The sequence below is a fragment of the Lethenteron reissneri genome, chromosome 26 (genome assembly GCF_015708825.2).
Source record: "Lethenteron reissneri isolate LAM-NWPU_2019-01 chromosome 26, ASM1570882v1, whole genome shotgun sequence".
NCBI classification, from domain to species: domain Eukaryota; kingdom Metazoa; phylum Chordata; class Hyperoartia; order Petromyzontiformes; family Petromyzontidae; genus Lethenteron; species Lethenteron reissneri.
This window is the reverse complement of record NC_083804.1, coordinates 17780886-17807124: the sequence shown is the minus strand read 5'-3', so window position 1 is coordinate 17807124 and position 26239 is coordinate 17780886. Positions and strand designations below refer to the sequence as shown.

At 42.3% G+C, this 26239-nt stretch overlaps 1 protein-coding gene across 4 annotated transcripts in view; it reads left to right on the top strand.

The window, feature by feature from the left end:
- LOC133347753 (myocardin-like) overlaps positions 1-26239 on the top strand; it is a 140644-nt gene that overhangs the window by 32185 nt on the left and 82220 nt on the right. For all 4 annotated transcript variants that reach the window (XM_061560325.1, XM_061560324.1, XM_061560320.1 and 1 more), the window contains one exon: positions 767-869. The gene's annotated coding sequence lies outside the window, so the exon portion shown is untranslated. The remainder of the gene's footprint in view (positions 1-766; positions 870-26239) is intronic.

Sequence of the window (26239 nt, the reverse complement as noted above, 5' to 3'; positions counted from 1 at the left end):
CAACTGTTCTGATGTTTACTTTTGGAAATGTGTAAAAAGCATGTATATGCAAATCATTTGATTTATTACGTGTGTTTGATATTTCTGTGTCATGTCCATCTGTTTAAATTCTGACTGGTGTATCATTGCCGCTCCAATTTTGTCAATGTGTATATTTGAAGACATTTACTGGCATTTGTCAGTAAAATCAGGAAGAAAAACAATCCCTTAATACAGAAATACCTTCTCCATCCCAGGAATTATAGCAAGCTACTATCGTGGCTTAAAAGCTTTTGTGACTGCAGGACTTCATATTCTTTTGGTCTTTCGGTAAAGTCACGTGGATAGGTCCAAATTTATTGTTTATTTTATTTGTATTAATTTGAACCTATCTACGGGACTTTACCGAGAGACCCAAAGAATAAGCTACCATCGTATTTGAAAAAATAATAATTAGAAACGTGTTGTAATACATTAGCATGATTAAACACAGAATCATAATAGTGCCCTGGCTTATAAACACATAACTCGCAGAGACAGTGATTCTGTGCAGCTTTTGCCTTGCTGCAAAAAAACAACGCCGCCACAGAGCAGGCCTAAGATTAGGCATTAATTCTGTGCTTGTTTTTCTGGCTCCCCATTGTCATAACCAAAACAAGAGACATCTCACCGAACATGCCAATGTTGGCTGCAGTTTATTACGACACGTATATACGTTCTCGTGCCTTATCTTGGCGTCGCGTTGATTGTTTGCGTCTGCTCCTTGTGTGTGCGTTTTTTTCGGCAGCACATTGCTCGTGGTGACGTCTGAACTCTTTGTCGGCCTCTGGCTCTGCAAGTCGTGGGGGTCCTGATTGCGAGTCCAGCCTGAGAAAGTCTTTCCACCAAAGGTACGAATTGGAATATTTGAGAGACGACAGAATGCTGCGTGACGATAACCAGTAAAAGTGAGTTGTGCTAATGGGCACGAAAAAGATTTCTTTTAAGGTCCGAGGCATGTGAATTATGCACCCAGTGCGCAGAACTATATACAAACTTTAGACCAGCGCCATTTGTTTGTATTTGTACATGGAAAACAGGTAATTTAAGTTACTTTTTATTGTCATAGGAAAAGAAGAGCTTAACATTCTGGCCAACTGGCCGTCCTTTAGGAATTATTGAAGTTTACAGAGAGCTGTAAATATCCTGTGTGGTTTGGTGCCGTTAATACTGCGGTATGTACGTATGCTGAACTTCTTGTAATGTATTCGTTCAGCAACCGGACGCCAATGCAGCTCGGCGACGGACATGATTAAATCTTGTAGTACCAATCACGACACTTGCCAAAGGATTTTCTACATGCTGCAGCTTGCTGATGTTTTTGCCAGACTTCCCGTAGAGTGGTGAATTGCAATAATCTGGACTTTTCAATACTATGCTACACACCAGTGTGTTGTTGGATATGTCACAACTCAATCGTGTCAAATGTGTTGGAGAGCCCTGATATTAAAATTGTAGAACCTGACTATAGTTTGCACGTGGTGATCAAACGATATTCTGGTTCAGCATGTTGCTGAGACTCTATGCATGAGTAGAAAACTGAATCCTGGAGTCTGCGAATGCCAAGCAGAGAACCTGGATTAAACGCTAATTGTAAGCAGAGGGTTGGTGGCGAGTGCCCATCTTAAGACATCGCTTGGAATATCTGTGCATTCACATTCGTGGGGATACGTTTTTTGACCTCCCGTGTATAAAGCAAACGGCCAACAAAGTGTACATTATGACGTGCACATCCGTAGACCACGTTTAAATCAAACTTCTTCGGTTATGTTTGTAAAAAAATATAACCCGTAAAAACAAAGTTTTTCACTATAAATCCTTTATATACGTGGCGGCTAGAGTCCTCTCGTCCTCTGGCTTGAGATGGCTGCCACCTGTGGGTCAGATAATTGCATTGCACCATTAAGCAATTGGTAATTAAATATAATATTTTTGTCCTAAAAAGTGTAAAATTTGGGAAAAAAAATTTTCACGAACATTAGTTGTCACGCACAACGAGTCTGTGTGGAAAATGTCAGCTCGATTGGATCACGGGAAGTGGGTTAAAAAACGACCGAAAGATTTGCACGGTCGTAAGCAAGCAAGCGAACTTAATATAAAGGATTTAAAAACACCGACTGTTCAATGATTAACTGGCAGAGCACCATGCTCGCAATTGGAAGTTTGCGAGTTAAAATCCTGAGTGGCGGTTGACTCTCAACTCATCATTCCTCGGGGGGTCGATACAATTTTACCATTTTCTGGGGAAGTTAACAGTGATTTTTCCAGTGGGATAGACTCACACTTGCCGTAGGAATGTGGATGTGACATGTGCTGCGAAAGCCCCATTATGGAATTGAATGTAAACACAGGAGACCCTTGAATATCGCGGGGGTTACGTTCTTTAAAAGTTCCGCAAAATTCTAAACCGCGATATTCAATACTTAAACTGTACCTAATTAAGGGGGTTAGGTACACTGCAACCAAAAATAGACACATCACAATTTAAATAAGTTCTGTACTGTACTCCAAATTAACTAAAAACACGATCATTGAAATATACATGTAAAAAGCCTATGCAAAAACATTCCGAGACAAACAGTCATTTAAATACTGAATAAAAACTGTACTTACCGATGAAGATGATAATGATCCAAAGCAGGTTTGTGTGTTTGTCCGCGAGTGTGGGAGCGGTAGTGCAACGGTTAGCATGCTGCGCTACGAACCCGGCGACCGGAGTTCTCTTCCCGTTCATACCTAACACCAGTGACGATTGTCTGAATCGGTCCTGGGCCTCCCCTCGGTCGACTCGGTCTCAGATGAGTTCCCGGTGCGATGTGTAAACATCGCCCCCTGGGGAGATAAAGGCAGCCGGGCGTGGTGCTGGCCACCCACCCCCTCATGTGACGTGCCTGGCATTCATAGATGCTTGTGAATAGCACTTGCCCCAACACTGTGTTAAGTCTATAAGTGGGGATCTTTGTCCATGAGTTGCTTGGAAGGAGCGATGGTGTAGCGGTTAGCACACCGCGCTACGAACCCGGCGACCTGAGTTCGATTTTGTTCGTGCGGTAATTGTCTTGCACAACGTGATAGCTGCCAAAACAAATCAAATGTCCACTTTTAATACACCGCACGGTATTCGCCGGCTCTGAAAGAGACCGAACAACTTGGAGGCGTGAAGAATCGCAGACAAGGGGAAAGGCAGCAGCCAGGCGGTAAGCCGGTGCCAAGAATCAGTCAAGCTCTGTAGTCGCCTACATATTGAGATGTTTTCAACCAATAAATGAGTGAATATTTTTGGGAGGAAACCGCAGCACCTGGAGAAAACCCACACATCCGAGGGGGAAACACTGCACCCCATACAGACAGAACAAGTGGAGTCCACATTCTTGCTGCCTTTGTCTCTCGTGATCTTATTTAGGTGCACATCAGATAACGTCTGGATAAAGCAAATAATTGTTACGTGGATTGATGTAAGTGGCAGTGAATGGTTTTGTTTCCAACGTGGAAAAAATATTTCTCTGCTACGCAACTTGATCGAATCCATTTTGGAGGGTGCAGACGGACGAAAGTTGACGCTGCGATGTTGAGAAACATTCAGAAAAGTTAAAGTTACGCTGGGGAACGAGTGAAAGTGGTGATCCATTTCCATGATGAGATGACCCTTTATGATACAACACACATGCTGCAGGCATTGAAACTACACTGAGCACTTTGCAGTTTTTGGGCAGGAATGTATATCAACATTATGTAAAACTTTATTTCCCCGTTCTCTTTATATTTGTTTTGGATGGGCACGAGTTTTCTAATTGAGCTGCAAATTAATCGACCGTTAATGCAGGATTTAGGCACACCGATGATGCCTGGATCTTCGGACGGAAAGCATCGTGGTCCAGTCGTTTCCAGTCTGTATGATAATGTTGTGACGAGTGGGCAAATAAATACAATCGACAATGCCACTTTGCACATCACGAGACTGATCTGAAATACCTACGTCGTCGATAACAACATCGGTCATCTGCTGCTGCCGCCCAGAGACTTGAGGTCGTGATGTGTTGGTATCTATACAAGAAATAGTAAAACAAATACCAACCACCAATGTAAAGTATCATTGCTGCTGCTGCCGTCGGCATTTGCAATGGTTTTGTAGAATGTGTTGTGCTTCTGACATCTTAATGGTCCAATTGTATAACAATGCAAAATGTTAACTAATGTAAGGGATTCATATTCTCGGTTCGTTCGGTAAAGTCACGTGGAAGGGAAATAATAATATTATTTCCCTTCCACGTGACTTTACCGAATAATATTATTTACCGAACGAACCAAGAATATGAATCCCTGCAGTCACGAAATCTTTAAATCTAAATTTAATGTAAGCAACTTAAGTTTAGTTGTTCACAGTGGTGAGGGCTACTAACTTACTGCCCCGTCAGTTTGTTTCCCAGCCACAGCTGACTTTAGTGTTGAGTGACATCTGAACCGGATGTGAATGCTCCTCCTCACCAATCCGCACTCACCAACCTGGTGAAGTATGGTCAAACGAGCCACATGACTGACACAGCATATGAGAACCTCTTCATCCAGCAGTGGATTGAAAAAGGGCTGCACAAATATTGCGCTCGTAGCAACTGCGTAGTTTTTTGTAAAAAAAATGTTTTACCTATCTACGAATCTTGTGCAGCATCTTGTGCAGCGCGTCACGAACACAAGTGAGAGGCGCATGTCTCTTCTCAGATTGGATATAATTACATTGTCCTTTTTACTGCTTAGTTGGTCGACGATTTATGCTGTCTACCGACAGGCCTTTCTCTTTCCTGCCGTGGCTTTCGTGACTCGTAATGCCTTTGAGCCTCTGTTCCCTGGGTCTGGTGCACTCTGTGTTGGCAGTTTTGTTGACTCTTGTAATGGCGAAGTTTATTGAGTGGCTCATTCTCCACTTTATTGTGAATGCAAGATGAGTATCAAGGATGAGTATGCAGGTCACAAAAGTTTGGTTTGTCTGCTCATGTTTGTTTTTACGTAATTTTAAGGAGAACAGACCTTTATTATAGGGCCTTGTATAGAAGAAAGGTAAATTTTAATTAGCTAAAGTCGAGTTTTAAGGGAATGTAAACAAACCATCGAGATGAAAGCACGATTAATTAAGGACAGTAACCGCTCTGCCAAACTTCTGTAAGCCACACAACTTTTAAGGCCAAACCTGCTATTGTTTTAATTTTCCTTTTCCCATCACATAATTAACTTTGTTAATTTTCAATGTGAAAGAAATGAAAACATTTGATATTTTTTGCCAATAAAAATATAACAAAGTATGCTTGGAAACACTATTTCATTGCACGGACCTCATCCAATACCACAGGAGAAAAACAGATGGAGATAATGATCAATATGAAAAAATGTATTAAGTCGAGGCTCCTTGACACCAAACTATTGAAAAGATGAAGGAAAAGAATCACAGGAAGACCAAATAAAATATATCAAGTAATGATAATATTATGCAATCGTCATTCATGTAAATTGCATCTCAAAACATGGAACTTTGCGAATGACTTCTTCCTTCCTCCTAGCGTTGTTCCCGCTGTGGCGCAGGGTCCGCTTTTCGGCATTGTCTTCTCCATTTGGCTCGGTCCAGGGCATCTTCAGGGGATGCGTTGACCGTCTTCATGTCTTCCTTTATTCGGTCCATCCATCGCTTCTTCGGACGTCCGCGTGGACGGCGGCCCTCTGGCTCAATACGCACGGCAGTCTTGGCCACTGATGACTCCTCACTTCGCATCACATGGCCGTACCACCGAAGCCTTGCCTCAAGCATCTTGTCCGCAATGGGGGCCACACCAAGTCGCTTCCGAACGTCTTCGTTCCTGACACGATCCCATCGAGTGAGCCCGAGGCTCCATCTGAGCATCCTCATCTCCATGGTGTGGAGAGCTTGTTCGTGTACAGTTGTGGCTGGCCAGCACTCGGATCCATAGTGCCACCGGTCGGACGATGGTCTTGTATATTTTTCCCTTCAGCCTATCCGGCATTTTCCGATCACAGAGGAAAATGCCGGATAGGCTGAAGGGAAAAATGAATGACATCAGCGTCAAAATGGCACGAGCCACCGCAAAGCCAACACGATCAAGGGTAGAGGTGAAACACAACACGAACCACAGACAAACACTACAGACACAACACAAACACAATCAAGGGTACAGAGGCAAACACAACATGAATCAGATGGGGGGTGATGGTTAAAGACCTAAGCTCCTGACAATAGCAAAAGTCCAGAGAAAAATAATGATTTTGAAGCATCATTCATGGAAATGCCTCAACGAACTGGGGTGAGATTGCAACGAGGAGAGTGGATTGTGAGAAATGGGAACAGTTGGAAAAATCCGACGAGGAAAAATAACGCCAGATAATGGGAATAATAGGATGGGGGAGGCACTTTTGGCGTTCTTTGGCATCTCGGTGCAATGCATCCAACGAATGCCTGTGATACAAGAGTAATGACTTAAAAGTCAGAAGATGAACTTTCACAAGTGGTGTTTACGCTGAGATATGGCCATTTATTTAGAAAGCATTGGTACTAGAATTGGGTGATAGATCATCCAAGGGCAAGTCGTCAAATCTGCAGATTACTTGGCAGCTACTCTTCCTCCATGCATCATGTCATACGTAGAGAGTTACATTTGCTATAAACTGGGTGATCTATTTATAGATACGCATTAAAACTAGGAGAGAAACGTTACAAAGAAACCTACAACATCCAAATCAACTCCATATCTCCCACCAATCCATTTTCGAACAATCTCCTGATACAATTTGCCCAACATAGCTCCTGCGATTTGTTTACAACACCCAACAATGCATAGGCTTGAAGTCCTTGATATCTAAATGGGTGATCTATAAATGGATCACTTTGTATAGCTACGTGCCATTGTGCCCAAAATTGCAAACGTTACTTTTCAATCGTAGTCTAAAGGACAGTCATTGGATTTCGAATAGGTTGCCACCCAGGTGCAGGTAAAGGATATTGAACACAGTAAACCCTTAATATTTGCGGGTTTCATAATTGCGGTTTTGCATTTTCACGACAAATGTATTGCAGTGCTATTTGAAATTCGCGGAGGTTGTATTTTTCTACATTAGCGGCCGTTCCACGCAACTACCCGACAACCAAGTCGTGAGGCATGGGAACCAGCGGGTGTTAAGTGAGCAATAAAGTAGCCCTACGCGACACCCCTCTCGCTCTCGCGCTGCCTTTGTCTATCGCTCCGTTTTGCACGCGAGTGCCTTTGCACATTTCTTTTTGGAATTCCTTACTGTATTTCATTTATTCATTGATATTTGCACTTTCAAACATATTGATGTTCATCATTTGTAAAGATACGTTAAATAACACGATGATACTGTACGATATTAATACATACGTGCACTTTATGTTTAGACGTAATATATGTTAATGCCCCCTAACCCTATTTTACTCAAACTTTACGTATTCATATTTGCACCATTCTTCAGTAACATATCCCCCACAAATATTACCGGTTTACTGGAGTTCGATTTCCAAATTGGACCCTCTATTGCCATAGCATATATAAAATATTTGAGGGCATCGCTGTTGTTCAGAAAGTCGACTAGGCATTAGGTTGGGGGAACCGCTTAAGTAGAGTTGAGCAGATGAAGTGTAAGGGTGGAAAGTGAAAACAAGCAATCATACTCTGGGTATTGCCACACCATTGGGGCACATGAGGTGACGTGCAGAAGTCGAGTGCATGTTGAAAATGTGATGGTTTCTGGCTTTGGTCTTGTCCGTTGCGGCTGTAGATTTGAATCGTGTCGAGTGTGGGAGAAGGAAGGTAATTTAAGTGCATTTTAACGGGGGGGGGGGGGGGGGGAAATATGCACTTAGGACCTTCAGCTATACTTCTCTTCTGCTGCCCATTTACTAGAATATTTTTTTTTTGTCTTCATATTTTTACATCACAATTACTTTAAATTTTTTAAAGTTCAAATACGCATGCGAAAAAATGAAGTGTCATCTACCCGTGACTTATTGAAATGTCATGGTTTGCTACCTCCCAGTGTCCCCTCAACCTTGAACGTTCAACAGCTCGTTGCGATGCATTTGACAGTAGCAAGAGGACCAAATGAGAGGGTTATCCTTACGTATAGCTTCATACTGTAGATGTAAAAACATATCCATATCTATAAATAACGTTTATAATTTGTCTGCCAGATGTTATGTGAATCCTTAGCATGCCGGTTTAACACGTAGGCTTTCGTGACCAATATTTATCCATAGGAGGTTTTTAGGTTAGATCGTGTGAAGTTAATTAAATGTGTCGTTAAACCCGCCACCAAACAACACAGCCAATTAGTAAGGTTTGTCACGTAAACAAAATGTACCAATTCATTACTAGTTCAGCATACCAGTGTGTTGGAGAAGAAACCCACAACATGTACAATTTGAGTACGATGCTTCACTGGTAATTGCAACTAGCATCATCAGGCGACACCCAGAGTCGTGGAGAAATCCTCCAGTTTCGGTCTTAAATTGAAGGATAAATGTGACGTCGTTACTTATGAGCAAATCAGGTGCGAAGATCAGAGGAGGGGGGGGGGGTTAATGTATTCCGCAAATAACAGACAAAATTGTGAGTTCTTTATAGATATCTTTTATAAGGGTTTGCAGGTAAGAGGTAAGAGGATAACAGGATTTTTACCGTGTTTTATTAACTCAGTCTATTGCAGGCTAAAGCTTTTACGATGATCTTAAGTAATATTACAAATGGTTGGACTATACTGTGGATGGCAGAAGGCAGTTTAGCAACATCCATTGTACTGTACTCCTAAGCTTCGAGTCTGTGCTCCCAACACTGCCCAGTGTGCGGTGTGACACATGGTCCAATAACCCCGCCACGCCATGGGGGAGGCCTTCATCCAGCAATAGGTTGACAAAATGTCTTGACGCGAATATTAATATTTGTAAATACCATTGTGCCAGATGTCTTTGACAAGAAAGGAGATATATATTTTTCCCAACAAACACTGACGCATAGATGCCAGGAAGGCTGAGTCATTTTCTCCCCAAAATACGTAGATCTGGCGTGCAGCTCCGTTCAAAGTGATCCGAGGGCTTTGCCAGACACATTTCTACTAATGAACAGCACCTGAACAAATTGGCGCATAGGTTAACAACAGTTGGCCTGATTGAAAGGAATTATCTTAATTAGCGAGACACACGTGAACTCCGAATACCGAGCGGATGTCGCCAGAATGGGTGTTGCTACTACGCCTCAGTGGCGGCATGGAGGGTTTGATAATGGTCGCACGGTTTACTCTTCGTTAAAAAAAAAAAGTGGCAGATGAAGAAGGTATTGAAATAATTTCCACTGAAGAGCAGGACAAGTTAAGCCTTAGTTCGTCATTAAAAAAACGACTAAAACTACACACTTGGTCGTCTGCGATACCTTTCGATTGGCAACTAACGTTCCAGTTGCAAGTTTATTTTTGTTTAACCAGATGGGAGGAACTCAAGAGACGAGGGTGAGTCTCGACCGCGGTCACCTGCATGACGAAAGCAAAAACAGACAAAGTAGAGCAACAAAGAAACCTTGTCCTCATGTCAACATCGAAAAACAGCACACAAACACAAATCCTTGCCAAATTTGTGGCAGCACAAGTCGCCTCGGGCAGCTTGTGTCCTGAGATTGCTCGTAGTCCAGATATATATTCCCCCAACGGTTGTTTGTTGTTGAGGTGAATAAAGCACGTACAGTTTGTAGATTTAAAATTTATAATGATCACACTTCTAACATTTCACTGTCTTTAACGACAATTCACAATTTGCAGCGGTGCCGATATGTCAATTCCTGGGACACAACAATGTACTTTCTTAATATCACTTCTTGCATGCATGTAGAATTAAGTGTGAAACTCAAAAAGCACTCGAGAAATGTTCGTGAGAATGCTTGAAATTATTGCTTACGACAAAAAACTCTGTAGACGTCTGCTTGCGTGCACATTTATTGTAAGTATAGTTTTCTCCTTCGGTCAGCCATTTATGCCCCACGTCCACCAGAATTGTGTGCTAACCATTACTCTGCGGCTTTATAGTCAGGTGCACTGTTCTTGCAATCATGATTGGGCGCCAGTTTGATCTCCCGGGACAAAAGGTGAAGCAAAGGGACAAGTTTGTACATGTGTTGAACTTCTTTCGCACCCGTACATAGCCAACCGTGGCAATTGGGAGGTGCGACCATTTCTTGAATCCCGCCGACTCAAGTTCTCCACGCAGCAGCCGACCAAATGGCGTACAGCAGTTCGATCGGTAGGTTGCACGTGGTGGGGTAAAGTGTGATGACTCCCAACTCTGACCAGCGTGAAAGAATATTTACAAACAATCTGTAGGGGGGAGGTGGTCTCTTGAACTCCTTCTAGTGGAGGCCGTTTCGCCAGCAATGGTATGACAAGTACAAGGCTTGGAGAGGCTCTCATCTAGCAGTGAATTGATGAGCTTCCTCTTGCTCTTGAAACAAAGAAACTCAACCCACCTGTCCTCTGACTCATGTATGAATGCCGGTGATGTTAAGACTAGAGTCGCAGTATCACGATAAGAGTTGTTTTATTGTAGAGTGATTGTTGATACGGCGGCGTTGCACTGTGACGGAGTACTGTAGTTCGTTTTCCATTGGTACTGGCCACACTTTTACAAAACTTTGGCTGTACAAAATCTGTTGTTTAACCTGACACCAGGGACAAAGGTGAAGGACAGGGGAGTTGGCTTGCATCACTTCCTTTTCACAAAAGCCCTGGTTCGCCAGACAAAATAATTTTCCACATACAGTATATTTTGTAGCCACTCGTGGATAGGGCTTCTCAGGGTGCACATCAGTATGCCACTGCTCAAAAGCGAACGTTTCTACAAAAGCAAAAATCCGATTTTGAAATTATGGAATATCTCATAAATCGAAGATGTACCTCGTATGCTAATATTTCTCCATACACGGTTTTGGCTCAGTCTCTCACGCTCAGGCTCAGCTCAGAGGCTTGTGCCACTCAGTTTCTTTCAAAAATGCATGAGTGAGCAGCTCGGCTTAAGTTCAGCTCATGGACACGGCTCAAGGTGAAGAATGGTTTTGAGTCAGAGCCAAACCTCCACCGCTCCGTGATTGAGAATACGGACCTCCGTGATCTCACATTGTTTCATGTTATCATTTTCCATACATGCCTCAACTTATCACGTATAAAATCCAACTGGACGTTAATTATAAATATTTAATGCTAAATTAATATGAAAACTATATTCCCAACTTGTACCCAGTTTTCTGCGGCATCTCGAGGACGACCCAACCTACGGGTATCCACAGGATAGATGCTGTGATCAATTCACGGGAATGTTTTTGTGCAGGCTGTCGAGGTGGGTTTCGGGCATAGACACAAGCCAGGTGGTGAATTGCGCAACGCACCAACATCGTGTGCACGACTGCATGAATCTGTCCGATCATGTAAATTCATCGACCACGCAGTGCAGAGCCATTATATACGCGTTCTCGGCATGGCAGCACACGCCTGCAAGTCTGATGATGCGCCCCATGTCTTTTGTCGCAAACATAATACGAGACGTGTAATGAGAGCCAGGCTGTCCTCAATTCTTTAAGTAATCCATTACTCTGCCGAGTATCAGTCGACTAATCAGATTCCTGTGTTTGACAGCCCTGAGCACAGTAAATGGAACATTACCTTTTTGTTTTTTTAGACAGTTTTGTGGGGGGGGGGGGGGGTGGAAAAAAAGTCTCGTACATGTTCCCATGTGTGAAGCTGAACGGAAGGTTATAGGTGGGACTCTGATTTCGCATGATCATCAGCCGCCACATGGCGTGGGCCGTGGTTCATTATAATTTCCAGATTCATCGACTGATTGTCCCGGCTCTACCCACAACACACTGCAGCATGGGGAACATCTACCGTGAAGATAGATATCGTAGAAAGGAAATGCCTGAGTGACTTGCGGGTGGTTGGAGTGTGCCCATTGCGGGTGGCTGGAGTGTGCCCATTCATCGCCAAGGTTTGTAATGATGTGGTTGTGCTGGCCCCCGGACACAGAAATCGAATACTCTTTTAGCTCTTTGTTTGACGTTGTGAAACATGTAAAACTGCTTCTCGGTTTGCATGCTGGCTTGAGATTTTAGTTGTTTTCCCCATTTTTGCAATCATGAGCATGACACAAAGTCTTTGGCATAATACGATTTTTTGTTTTCCAACGGAACAAAAATACTTTAAATATACTGTACGTGTTAGGTTCTTTTGGTGCTTGACAAAAATCTGTTAAGAAGTATTTCATCATCTCGCACGATGCCGAGCCAATTTGAATGCCAAAGTGGCAGCGTGGACGAGTTGTACAATGTTGACGTGTTGTGTGGCTATCAATTGTTGAATGGATGCCAGAGGCATTAAGTGGGAGTGTCCCCTGAGGAGTAAAATCCCTTTTGCGTTAGTCATAATCCCCCACCCATGTTGTGGATTCGGTCTACCAAACTTAGCCGTTTCTACTCATCCATACTGTGATCAACCACCAATTCTGCAGGTCAACACACTCGACCGATCGGCTCGCACACTCACCACACTGCAGGTCAAAATAACACACTCACAGATTGGGTCGCACACTCACCACACTGCAGGTCAAAATAACACACTCACAGATCGGCTCGCACACTCACCACACTGCAAGTCAAAATAACACACTCACAGATCGGCTTGCACACTCACCACACTGCAGGTCAAAATAACACACTCACAGATTGGGTCGCACACTCGTAACATAAGACGGTCACACCCATTTGCCACATTGTAGCTCAGAGTACTTCTCTTTCTGCCGATTTCCTCGCGCTGATCGACTTTTCACTCCCATCGTCTCTTTTCCATAGCTCCTATAAGCCTTCCTCGGTCATAGAGGTTGTATGACCATACTTCACCGCACAGGTCAGTGCAGGGTTGCTGAAAGGGGGTGGCTGGACCAATTTCAGATAATTATCACTCGCCATGGCTGGAAATCGAAACACGGGTAACAGGGTTCATAGCCCAGTCCACTAACCCCTACGCCACCGCTCCACAGCCAATGTTATTCAAAATGATCTTATTTGTGATTCCTATTGTGCAGTGTGTACGACTGGCAGGTTAACTCTGTGATCCATGGATAAGAAACTTAATGATCACCAACCATGATATTCATGGCCCTTGGTGATGTTTTTGTTTTAGAAGTGGGGGTCCCGTGCATGCCGATGCATTCTGGCGCTGTCTGCTCCGTGCTACATGACTGACATGCGCAACTTGGCGTGGTATAGGCCTGGGGTAAAAATAATAAAGGAAAATAATTACGGGACCAAGTTAATAACATTGGCGCTTGTTTGCCTTATCTTCCCCCTGCCTGTTTGACAAAAAGCACGTTACTCTTCCCTCGGGCAATGTCAACGGTCCGGCCGTCAAAGCACGAACAGCCGTATCTGGGCACAATTCAAATGCTACGCAAAGGAATTATAAATAACAACTTTTCCCAGGATATAAAACTTAAATGAACAAAATGTTAATTGCCGACGTGTATATTTAGCGGCCCTTGTTGCAAGGTTATTGTGGCTCCAGAGCAAAGTATATAAAATATGCATCAGCTACAGAGACATAATAAAGTAGAAATACGGCCACTTAGAAAACTGTAAAAAGCGATAACATCGCCTCAAGAGCCAACGCATGGTATCACTTCCGCGGCAATGCTGTGTTTCTGTTGAGATTATTGCACGTGTATTGGAGATCAAAGGGAAGTGTTCAGTCTGGTTTTGCCCCACAGAACAGGAAGGAGGCTTCACTTCGGGTAAACTGAATATTCGTCGAGTTCGTGGCTGATGCGAAACCAAGGCTGAACCAAAACAGTGTACAGTTTAGCGAGTTATTAAGCGGATTAAATCATTCATTTGCCAACACGATTGTAACCATTTTACATGATTGCTATAACCATGTTGGTTGTGTTAAGTGTACTTTAATTTAAATTGAATTTCAACAACTTTACTTTTTTTCCCGCTTTAAATTTGAAATTAAAAGTACACGTACTGTTTACATAATATTTGTTTTTGCGGTGAATTTGTTGAGCACAACTTCCTCGCATTTGTTTTCAATTAATGTATTTCTCTCCCAGGACTGCTATGTAGGTGACTTGTCTTGCTAAACTTTCACCTCCTACATAAAGGCCATGGAACTTGCAGAAAAAAATATCTGCAAATTCCAGATTCAGATCTTAACAAATTCCAAATCAAAATTCAATGTCTCCTGAATCGAATTCAGATCTGAATCGAATTCAGATCTGAATCACACTAGGTTCATCTATGAATTAGGTTCATCTATGAATTATCACACTAGGTTCAGATCTGGGTTCGACTGGATCGGTACCTCCACAAGATGACATATATAACCTTTCACAGTGATAAGATTGGCTGCTCTTCTTAATGTGTCACATTTATGACAGTAATAATCCTACAAATACACCTTAAGCATGTCTTGAATATCTGCTTTGTTTACAGCTTTCCATGTTTGCTCAATATAAAATACCCAGACTCAAGAAGTGCAGTGTGCATGAATGAAGGAGATAACGTTTTCTCTTATTTGTAAATCACTTCTGTTTATCTATGAATTATCGGGCGGTCCACCGATCACAGATGCCCTGGTCCTCCAGGGGATAAGATTCGGTGGACAGGAGGGTGATCAACAAGAGTGACGTTCTACATTCGCGGGTGCAGTGGTAGTGCAATGGGTTCGTACACTCGTGCTATAAATCTAGAGACCTGAGTTTGGTTCCTGGCCATGGCTGACATCAATGGCAAGCTGCATTGACCCTCGCCTCTTCCCCCACCTCTTCACTAACCTGCACTGACCAGCATTGACTGACACAACGTGGGGAGGCCTTCACGCATCAGTGAAAATGACTTCAGGGTAGTAAGTTAGTATTATTATCACCACCATTGTATTTACACAGCACTGCAATATAAAAACTTCCAATTTCGTTAAGTATGTACACATTTTTGTCAATTCACAACTGAATGAGGGCTTCCCCAGGCCTTGTGGGCCATGAGGGATATTTGACCATACTTCACCACACTGGTCAGTATGGGCTTGAGAAAGTTCGGGCAGTACAGAACAACAATGGAACTTGTCAGCAGCCCCAGCCCCCTCTACTACTACCCCCTCTCCTCACTGAACCTATTTTCCTGTGAATGCCATTCACCCATCATGGCCCGGTACAGGCTTGAGACCTGCTTAGCTTGCGAGGTCCTCACGGAATGTGGGCGCGTTCCGAGTGTTTTGGTCACAGGCAACATTTCTTATAACTCGGCTTTAATTGAAAACACGGAGGGTGATTCGCTATTCAAATGTATTTTTCAAATAAAATAGCTTAACCTTGTTTGGTATATGGGTATGGATTGATTTTGAATTATTCTTAATGGTGCATTCAATGGCAGAACTTGTGTTACTGTTGCACTTATTGGAAAAAAGACTTTCCTGCCAACGCTGGCGACTTCAGCAAAAGTCTAATTTAGGACATTTTTTATAAACATTCTATTTAACTCCTATTAATAGGTTTGCCAGGTATCATTACAACCGCCGTGTTTAATTGAGAAATGTAATTGCTTGTACGTATTGGAAAGTTTTAATGAGTAGATCCGACTACCTTTACCTATGAAAGAGAAATATTGGGCTTATTCACATTGAGCATGTGGCTTGATTAAGTGTGCTCGGAATCGAGTTTTGCAATCAGTACTTTGTTTAACCAAGCGGCAGCGAGGTGAAGGCACGTGTGCACGCTCGTTAAACAGGGGGAAACCTGCGGAAGCACCGGGCAAATAAATTAGCAAGACGCGGGGACAGAACCAAAGTACAAATATACAAGGGCTGGTGGAAAAAATAATGAAATCATTATCCGAAGACGTAAATACACAAACAAACTGCATGGGCATGTGAAGGCCTAAAGAGGTAGAACGGTGAATGTCAGGAAAGTGTACACAGAGCATTAGGGATGTACCGTGGACGTTTCATGCTCTGTGTGGCACGACTACTACTACATAAATGCTCCTGTCAATTTTCATACAAATGGATATTTATTCACCTTTGTCAGAATGCAATATTTTATTGTATACAATATTGAATAGTATTTTGACACTTCTGATTCGCAAAATTGGCTATGTATGATGCGAAATAAGTTCAACAACATACATACTTAATTCAAGCCACGCGACCATTTATAGGAACCATGAAAGATTTGCGTTTTGATCGAGTACATTGCCACTTGAGAGGGATTTTAGAAAAGACATGAACTGCTTAAGAAGCAAATAAAAACAATGATAAGTAATAAACCACTTGAGGGTATTTGGCACAATGCAACACACAACAGCACTGGGCAGGCGCGGTGGCCTTTGTGCAACGGTTAGCGCAACTTCACCTGGGGAAGCAGAGTTTAATTCTCAGCCACGGCTAATGTCACTGGCTCATGATGTTTGAACCGGTGATGGCCCAGGCTGGTAGTTGTCTTAACTATCTTCATACGCTTCAGTAGTTTTGCTGGAGCAGTCGACAGCCTGATGACGGTTGCTTGTGTTGCTTCCGAAACGTCGTGATTTAATTTATTTGTTTTCAATTTAAATTAATTTATTACCTACGTGCTTGAGGCAAGGCTTCGGTGGTACGGCCATGTGATGCGAAGTGAAGAGTCATCAGTGGCCAAGACTGCCGTGCGTATTGAGCCAGAGGGCCGCCGTCCACGCGGACGTCCGAAGAAGCGATGGATGGATCGAATAAAGCAAGACATAAAGATGGTCAACGCATCCCCTGAAGATGCCCTGGACCGAGCCAAATGGAGAAGACAATGCCGAAAAGCGGACCCTGCGCCACAGCGGGAACAACGCTAGGAAGATGATGATGACCTACGTGACTTTTCCGAAAAATCCCAAGAGTAATATGTCGGAACTTTTCAATCAGCCATTTTTGGACAGATATCACTGGTGGAAAGTGACTAGCGATTGATAGTACGACTGCACAGAATTGTACGAGGCCAAAGTTCAAGGACACGAAGCTAGAGACAATTCCTAGGATGTTATTGGTGACTCAAGAGTTAATGGAATGATAGCTAGCCAGGTGGGGGGGGGGGGGGTGTTGCCAATCCTGGGCCTAATTCATTGCTAGAATTTGTTTTATTTTGTCATAAATTAAATTGCTAAAATATTAATAAGAGCTTTGGATAGAATACTTGGTAATGATAATTTGTCTTCTTGGTTCTTTCGGTAAAGTCACGTAGAAGGGAAGTAATGAAATAATAAAAATAAAACGTAAATAATTCTCACGACGTTTCGGCCACAACACAAGCAGCCGTCCTCAGGTGCGTTGTGGCCGAAACGTCGTGAGAATTATTTTATTGTTTTATTTTTATTATTTTATTACTTCCCTTCTACGTGACTTTACCGAAAGAACCAAGAAGATGAATCCCTGCAGTCATGAAAGCATTAAATCGAAAAATGATAATTTGATAAAATGTGCTCCCTTCAACGTGCACTTGACCAGCATGGTGAAGTATGGTCAAACAATAACAACCTCTATAATGTGTGAATAAAAGCCGCACAGCCCCCAGCAGCAACCCTGGATCCAGTAGAGCCCTGGCTCCGGCTGGGAAGGTGGAAGAAGCGGATCTACTCTCCCGGCACGTCCGCGAGGCCTTCCACGTGAAACAAAAGAGTGTTCAGCTATTCCGCATTTGCAGTGGTTTACAAACACATTTACATACGATATTATCAAAAACTCAGCACATTTGTTAACAATGGCCCTACTTCAAGAAGGACTCTTTCTCAAGAAGAGCAATGGCCCTTCTTCATAGCACGGCACAATTTCATGTCCTGTGTCCACCACAAGACAGTGTTCAAATTAGTACCTGAGCAGAGCGATCAGGTGACCAACATATGAAGAAATACATAATAAGTGGTTGGTTTTCTTAATGCCGGCACAGCACAGTGTTCAATTAGTTGAAAAGACAGACTGCTATCTTTCTGACAGCCCTGTTCTTTACCTGAGGACGGCTGCTTACGTTGTGGCCGAAACGTCGTGAGAATTGTATTTTATTATGTTTTATTTTTATTATTTTATTTTTTCCCTTCTACGTGACCTTACCGAAAGAACCAAGAAGATAACTCACTATAGATTTTATGTAAAAAAAAACATTTCTTTCCCCTCTTCTGAATGCTTAAACATACTGTTTTTTAAAAATTGCTCTGTCAAATTGACTAATTTTTTTATCTTTATAGCCAAGTAATTTTTCATCGTTAAATAATGACACAAATGCAACACTTGTTTTAAAACGTGAAAAATGTGCGCCTGAGGATTTTTTGGAATCCCCAGCGCTGCAACTAGTCTCGGGGTGGCGCCGACTGCCGATGGTCCTGCGCTGGTGATGATCTAAGGCCCTTCTCGTGTGGTAGGGTTATAACTGCCTTTTTTATAGGACAACCTTCAACCAGCACAAAAACAATCCCTCCAAAAAAGCCAAAAAGCCATTATAAAAACTGACTAACCTTCCCTGCTGTCATCTTCAGCATTAATCCTGTTTTAAGAGCTTTTTGTGAGGCGAATACGTCATAAAGTGCATGGAAAACTGGTAAAAACATTTCTTCTTAACAGTCTTTAAATCACACACAAGCGCATTGTTTGTCAGCTTTCAGCAATGCGTTGACTCACGGTGCCAATAAACACTTTAAGATATCCATTTGGCTTGGCTTCCAGCAGTGGATTAATTAGAACGGTTGTTTTATTTGGAAGCAGAGCGTACTCGCAGCCTTGATTTTTGGATCAAAGTAACTACCTGTGGTTGGATAAAATGTTACCGTATTAAAGTAAAAAGTGAAATTCTATGCTCTGAGTTTCTGGGGCTTGTAAAAAATATCATGCAAATTACATTTTTAAAATTTTGGATGCCTCCGTAATGAGAATTGCAACTTACGCCAAAAAACTCAGCATCTCTTAGCTCCGAGAACAATTGAGCTTCTTTCATCCAAAGTGCTTCAAAAAAGAAAACCTGTACATATATATCTTCTCTCTGAATATGTTGTACCCTTGCAGAGTTTAAAGATTTTTAAGCATAATTTTTGGACATTATATTTCACTTCCCTAAATATAATCATATATTTTAGTGCTTTCAATTAACTGTTACTTGACTAAACAATAATGTTTTGAGTTTTGGGGGGTAGCGTGGATATTAGAACACACAAATTAAAGGGTTTTTGTTTACATCTTGCATTGTCACTTTGTCCATTTTGGTTTTGGGACATCTTGGTTATTGTAATTCATGTTAAGTAGTTATGTTTATGAAGCTTGCTGCTAATCCAGAACTGGGGGAGAGGGTTGGTGGATGATGCAGATTTGTGAATAATCTAAAAAAAATCACTGTTGCAAGGTGGCGGGGGGCTTGTCAGTACAGCAAGTTGGTGAATGAACTCCGGTTTCTTTCCACCTGCAAAACAATCCTTAAACTGGTATTGGCCAATCATACCGATCAATACAGGGCCCCCCTAGCTTAAACGCTTTGAGGCCCATTGGGCTTTCCAGGATAACATTTTTTTAAAATAATTTACGTAATTAAATATTTTTATATGCAGAATAGTAAACTTCTTATGCATATTAGCAAAGCCCATGTGTAACTGCTGAATGATGGCCTTTCTGCACGGAATCGCCATATGTCACCAGACTGCCTCAGTATGGGTTAGTGATGTGGGGGTGAGGAGGCAGGACCAATTCTGATGTCACTCGCCACTGATGCTAGACTTGACCGGGAATCAAACTCGCGTTGCCAGTTTCAAAGCATGGTGCGATTGTGCATTGCGCCACCACTCTATCCGTAGGCAGTGTTCAGTGCTCACCATTTGTCTCCCGTGGAGATAAGCAGGGAAGGATAAAGCCAAGTTGTCTCTGTGCCAGTATGGCAATGAATGGGCACGAGTCAATTCACATGTATTAGGTTATTTATAGTGCTGGAATGCCATTTAACATGTCATGCGTACTACTGGCGTGATAGCCCGTAGATTTCCCATCCCGAAGCGTTGTGGCTGCCTCCCATGTTGGCGTGGAAGTTTCAGTCTATCCAAGTGAGATAGTTTGTGAAATGTGAGGTTTTCACCATGCTTGATGATCTTATCTTATCTGTGAATCCTTGGAAGGCACCGTAGACAATCAGGTGTCAGGGATAATATGTTCACATCTGTGTATAGTTTTACTGCAATTTTAATGTGAATGTTATAGGTAAATAAAAAAAATCCCAACAATGCATCTGGCTAACTAATTTTCATAAGCCGCTGTTTCACTTCCAAGGGTCTCTGCATCCCAAATCCCTCATGGTGCCCCATGTAACATTTGGCCAATGGAATTTACAGAAGTTGTTTAGGGTCGGGTTTGTTAACGTCATTTTTGTTTTGAAGTCGCGGGAAGAGCAATAAGAAAAACAAACTAAAAAAACTGTCACCGGTTTGTTGCACATATTGGAATGTCTAGCAATGAGCACAAATGTTTTACCTTTTTAACTGAGAAACTCGTGTAGCTGCTCGTGGTGGTGAAATTGTGAGCACACCGAACTTGCAATCCAGACGTCGCCAGCTCTGTTTGATCTCCCTGACACAACAGTCGAATCAATAAGCGAAATTCCTAAATCCCTTCCTCCTCTGTCCACCCAGGAATATAAATGGGTACACCATTTTAAGTTGATCAGCAGGTTGCCCGTGATGAGGTAAAATTCAGGTACACCCAAGTCTTTCCAGATGTCTGGTCAGCGTGGAAGTGCAGACCAAAAATGCTCCTTGTAGCTGCCTCGAGTGGCAGCCTGTCCGTCAGCAGTAGGACAAGCAAATCAAATGCAGGGCTGCACCTTTACCTTGTGATTGAGAACCACGTGGTTACTTGGGCCTGCACTGGTGCCTTAGAATGGCTGCTACTGACCAATCGGAGCCTCATCCACTGTACAGCTTGACCAATTCCACTCGTATCAATCGCCCTTTCCTGACTTACAGAATCGGTTGTCGAATCTGAAAACGATTCACTTGTTGACCGAATATCGTTTTAACAGCTCTCGCTGGGATGGGAATGGGGTTGATGTAAAGGAGGGTTGAGATTTTCGTGGTGTTCACCTAATCGGCCAATAAAGTCTTTGCTCAAATCCCATGGCCTGGCCACACATTCCTTGGATCACAGGAAAAAAATATTAAGAAAAGTAAATGTTACGTTTATTTTGAAAATATTTGAAATATTTCTTGAGACATATATTTGTTTATCCTTGCTTGCTACTAAGCTACTTTTCCCTGTTTGTTGCAGTAGCAAATGGACCTTTGCAATGGTGAGGAGTGTGCATTTACAGGGATTTACTGTACGGGCCTTTCAGTTCACTTGGTGATTAGAATAAGTGCCCGAATTTTCAAAGATAGGTGTGGAAAATGATGAGATGATTACAGTTCGTTTTTCCTTCTCAGTGACATATATTCACAAACGGGACAACGATCTACATAAGCTTTATATTTTGTGAAACATGCATTGTGGATACTGCGAATTAATTTTTATTTGATCAAATTAAAGTTATCGCAAATAGGCTGTTAAACACTGGTAACCATTACAGAGAAACGATTACGTACTGGAAATTAGTATGTTTCTCAGCATAAACGGATACATTTCAATTCGCATACTATTGAGTTATTTCAGCTACTTATTGGAAGCCCAGTGATGGTTATTAACTTAGATATTTTAACTTAGATATTTAATAACCATTATTAAAGTCGACATTATAGACTGCCAGTACACTCACCAAACTTAATAACCAGGCTACAGTCTCTATTATAGACTGACAGTACACTCACTCAGCTTAATAACCAGGCTCCAGTCTACATTATAGACTGCCAGTACACTCACCAAACTTAATAACCAGGCTACAGTCTACATTATAGACTGCCAGTACACTCACTCAGATTAAGAACCAGGCTACAGTCTACATTAGTGGTTTTAGTTTTTTATTATTTTGATTTTGTTTAATTTTAGTCACTTTCTTTTTTTCTACGTGACTTTACCAAAAGAACCAAATAATATTTAGATATTTTCCCCAAATTGAGATGCATATAAATCTTGTCCAGCCAGTTGGTATTCTGCTTTTTTGCCCTCCTTGTGAGCCGTGAACATCGGCAAGAGCTGGGCTCTGTAAATATACCGGAAAGTAGAAGAACAATTGTCATCCCTAAATTTCGCAATTAGATGGTAGTTATTTTTCATTTAATTATTTGCCGTGTACTGGACATCCCACATAAGCGAAAAGTATCTCCCTCCTAAATACAATTCATCGGCCTTAGAAACATTTCACTTTATATATCTGTATAGCTACCGAATCAGTTATTTGTGTTTTTAGGGTAAAAGTATTTCAACGCTTTACAGACACAAGCATTTTATGTACAGTCAACCATCAACTATGCTTAACTGAACACATCGTCAGCCTCTCATGCGATTAACCACACGAGCTTAGCAGTTTATTTTCATTTGTGGGTGCTGGGCATGCGATGATGGCGTGGGGCTCGTTCCCTGTTCCCTTGCCAGCATCATTCCTACACTCTCGTCTGCTCACTTGTGATGGCCCAATCACTCCCGCTCCCACACTCGCTCACCTTCCTTCCTCCATCCCACACAAACCACACGCTCTCTGCACCCTTCCTGCCCACCCCCCACCAAGGTCACCCACGCCCTCCGCTTCCTCCGCTCTCCTAACCGAGCTCAAGCTCTGGGCCACCCTTGACCCAGCGCTGCCGTCCATCCTGCCAACCTTCTTGCCGCTGCGATTGGTCCTATGTGTTGTTATTAATGAATGACTAATCGTAGTTTTGTTTTCCTGTTCCATTCCAGTGGTTGCTTTTGAATAGGGTACCGTACCAACTGCTTCTAAAACACGGTCTGTTATCAACATACTTGCGTAAGGTTTTATTTATCCTGTTGGAAGTGTCTGTCTAAAGATCCCCTGATTAACAAATTGCATGTTGGGTTTTTGTTTTCTTAATTGCTTATAAACGTGTGATGCCAGATGACCTTTAACTGGTCAGTAAATACAAGTGGCGTTGTAGCTCAAGAACTAACGAACGTCCATGTTGGACATGCCAAGTTAGCACCAATGAGATCACCAATTCAAGTCCCAGGCAATACATCGGCATTACCCTTAAAATGTCAGTTTTAATTATTTGTCTTATCCCAGGTCTTAATATGATGACATGTACATCCCTAGAGCCGTCTCGTATCGGGACACACGTGATGTGCACGCACGCTTGTTGGAATCTCTCAAGCGTGAGCCACGGGTGGGGAGGGTAGGCGATGATCTCCGAAGGGTTCAGCTTCTCACGACCTAAGTCAACGTTGTTGACCGTCCGTCGCTGCACGTCGGTCCCTCATGTCCTCCAAAATAACCACCGCCTCGAACCGTCCCATTGCAGCACAATTTGGCCATTACATTTAATTTTGTGAGTTCACCGACTGACCTTTCGTTGAGCGGTTTGCACAATATTTTATGTTCGCGCATTGCCCCGAAAAACTTTTTGCCATGTTCTTACTTTTTTTTTCGTGGCTGTTGGAGTACTGGAGCAGATCGCTTGATGTTGTATATTTTAAGTGTGAGTGATGTGTTTTGGCCGCTGTGTACAAAAACAACTTAGTCCACCACAAAATGGCCACCGCTACATCTTCACCTCGTGGTTTGTTGTAAGTTTGTGAAATGTTGACACTGGATTACTTTCCTGTAAATATACACTTACAGCTGATTAGAATAGCACTTAGTATACTCGTGGCCAATAACCACCTTAGAAAACAAAAACTAAAAACCGTGCACAATGAATAGGAAGTAACGGCATGCATATTGATAATCACAGTGACATCTAAATTTATAGGATTGGCATTTAATATTGAATTTTTGTGAAAATATTCGTAAAAGACCAGATATATGTTAACTTTTTCACAAAACTGCAAATCATTTTGATTACACGAGGGATAGAAAAAAAGTTGACAATTTGTCTTGGCCAAAAAGCAAGGCGAGACCAGAAAAGGAACATGTTTTTGAAAGTTTACCAAATGTCAGTCTCGTTTTTAATTATGTGACAGAATAAAAAATGTTGGTTTTGTACATGGGTAAGGGAAGTGGTAGTCCCATCTCCAAATTAGAAAATTCCAGTTACTGTAGTTTGGACCTAAACCATGAACTTGGCTCTAAGTACATAGGCATGTGCATAAGCAGAACCTTTGAATAAATATGCACATCCAAGTAAATAGGCGTGTGCATGAGCAGCCATTCATGTGAAGGTAAAAGAAGCAGTGGTCGTTGGCAAATTGAAGGTATGTCTCACTGGTTCAAGAATGTTACAAGTGGTCAATATTAGCAGAGATAATATCAGGTTAATGATTATGAATGCTGGAGCCGTAACTCTTTGCCAGTGACAAAAAAATGCAGTTAAAGGTGCCCAGGAGGAGTTCAAGGTTGTGTGGCTCTTGATAAGGAGTGGGGTCTGGGTGAAGGCAATTTTCTGTGGAGAAAACATTTCCAGCTGCTACGAAGTCCATAAGCATGGAAAGTGAAGGGCTGTTGCACGTGGAAGAGATGCATGTAAATTAGAAATATACCAAATCACTTCATTCGCTTTTATCCCTAGAATGAAATGAGCCTGCATGTCATTGTGGGGCTTTGTTAAATTACAATAGAAAAACGTTGAGTGAGCATTTCGATGAATACGTTAGGATTATAGCATATATTATACAAATGCAAATTTGTGTTGCCTCATTTAAAACATCTTGCATAATTTGTGTCGTGTGCATATATTTCATACAGTCCACATGCCCAGTTAATTTGAAACACATAGTTTGTTCAAAAATACACATTGATGCAAAGTGATAAGTACAATAAAAATGGTTTTGTTACGCCGTTAAGTTTAGCGCTGCCCTCGCTACAGCGTTCCGCTGATGCCTTGTTCTTCATGTTCATGTAAACCACGTATTGAATGCGTAATTCACCATTAATGGCCGCACTTGAGAAAGTTATTGGCATAAAAACTGCGGTAAAGAAAGTATTAATTGTAATTTAATTATTTGTATTGCAATCAATTTTTGATGATCACTCTATAAATATAAAAGAAGATATGGTAATGGAGGGAGGGTAGCCCAGATAATGAGAAAAGCATGTAAATAGGGCAATAATACAAAACATATGTAGAGGGAAATGAGGCTATAATACGAAACAAATGTAGATTTGGCTATGGAAACGTATTTATGTTTTAACTATGGTAGAATGCGGGGGAAAGACATTGAATGTGCCATCGACTTGTATTTTATTGAAGTAATCGTTCAGCGCGTCGCGGGTGAGGAGCACCTAATACAATGGAAGCGGTTCGAATGAGTATTGAAATTGCTATTTTTTCGTGAAACATTTTGGCAAGGAGGGTTAACCCGCAACCGGGATAATCCACCCTCGGATGATCGACAGTGTAACTGCCACCGGTGTATGTAGACATTTCAATCCACACCTTCCCCAGTCAGGCTGACCTTACCTGTTCAGCTGTAACTCTGTGTTTATGGAACGCTCCCGCTCCTCCTGCACTCCCCCATGATGCCCTCCTGACGCTGCGGGAGGACTCGTGTTGGACGGAACGTCCCGGCTTCTCGGCATGCATGCATGCAGACAGGCAGACAGGCATATTGACCCTGAGGGTAAAAGGCATGGGTGTCAGAACTGCCCTTGGGCTCGCGCGTCTTGACGCCACGCTCCGAGATCGGCAAAGCAGTGCGTGTTGAGTCTCCGTTCTGGGTGAACTGACAAGGTTTATTGACTTACGATATGGCTTGCTCTTTAAAGACAGCAATTAGTGGGGTGATGATGGAATCTTCTATTGACAGTGGAATATCATCGGTGTGCTTTCACATGAGTATCATGGCTTTCGTGGTCGCTTTCATCGGCCGACTCGGCTTAGCTGTTGACATATGTTATGCAGGTCTAAGTGCGATGGCGTAACCCTTCATAAATGAGAAGTTTTGTTGGAAAATATCCTCTTGACTGACACTCATAAGATGTACGAATGTTGTGAATGGATGTCAGAGAATTGCAGTTCATTGCTTTTGATATCAGAATTCAGTCGTTTACAGAAATTCGTGAAATATTTCACGATCATAGAAGAAAAAAAATATC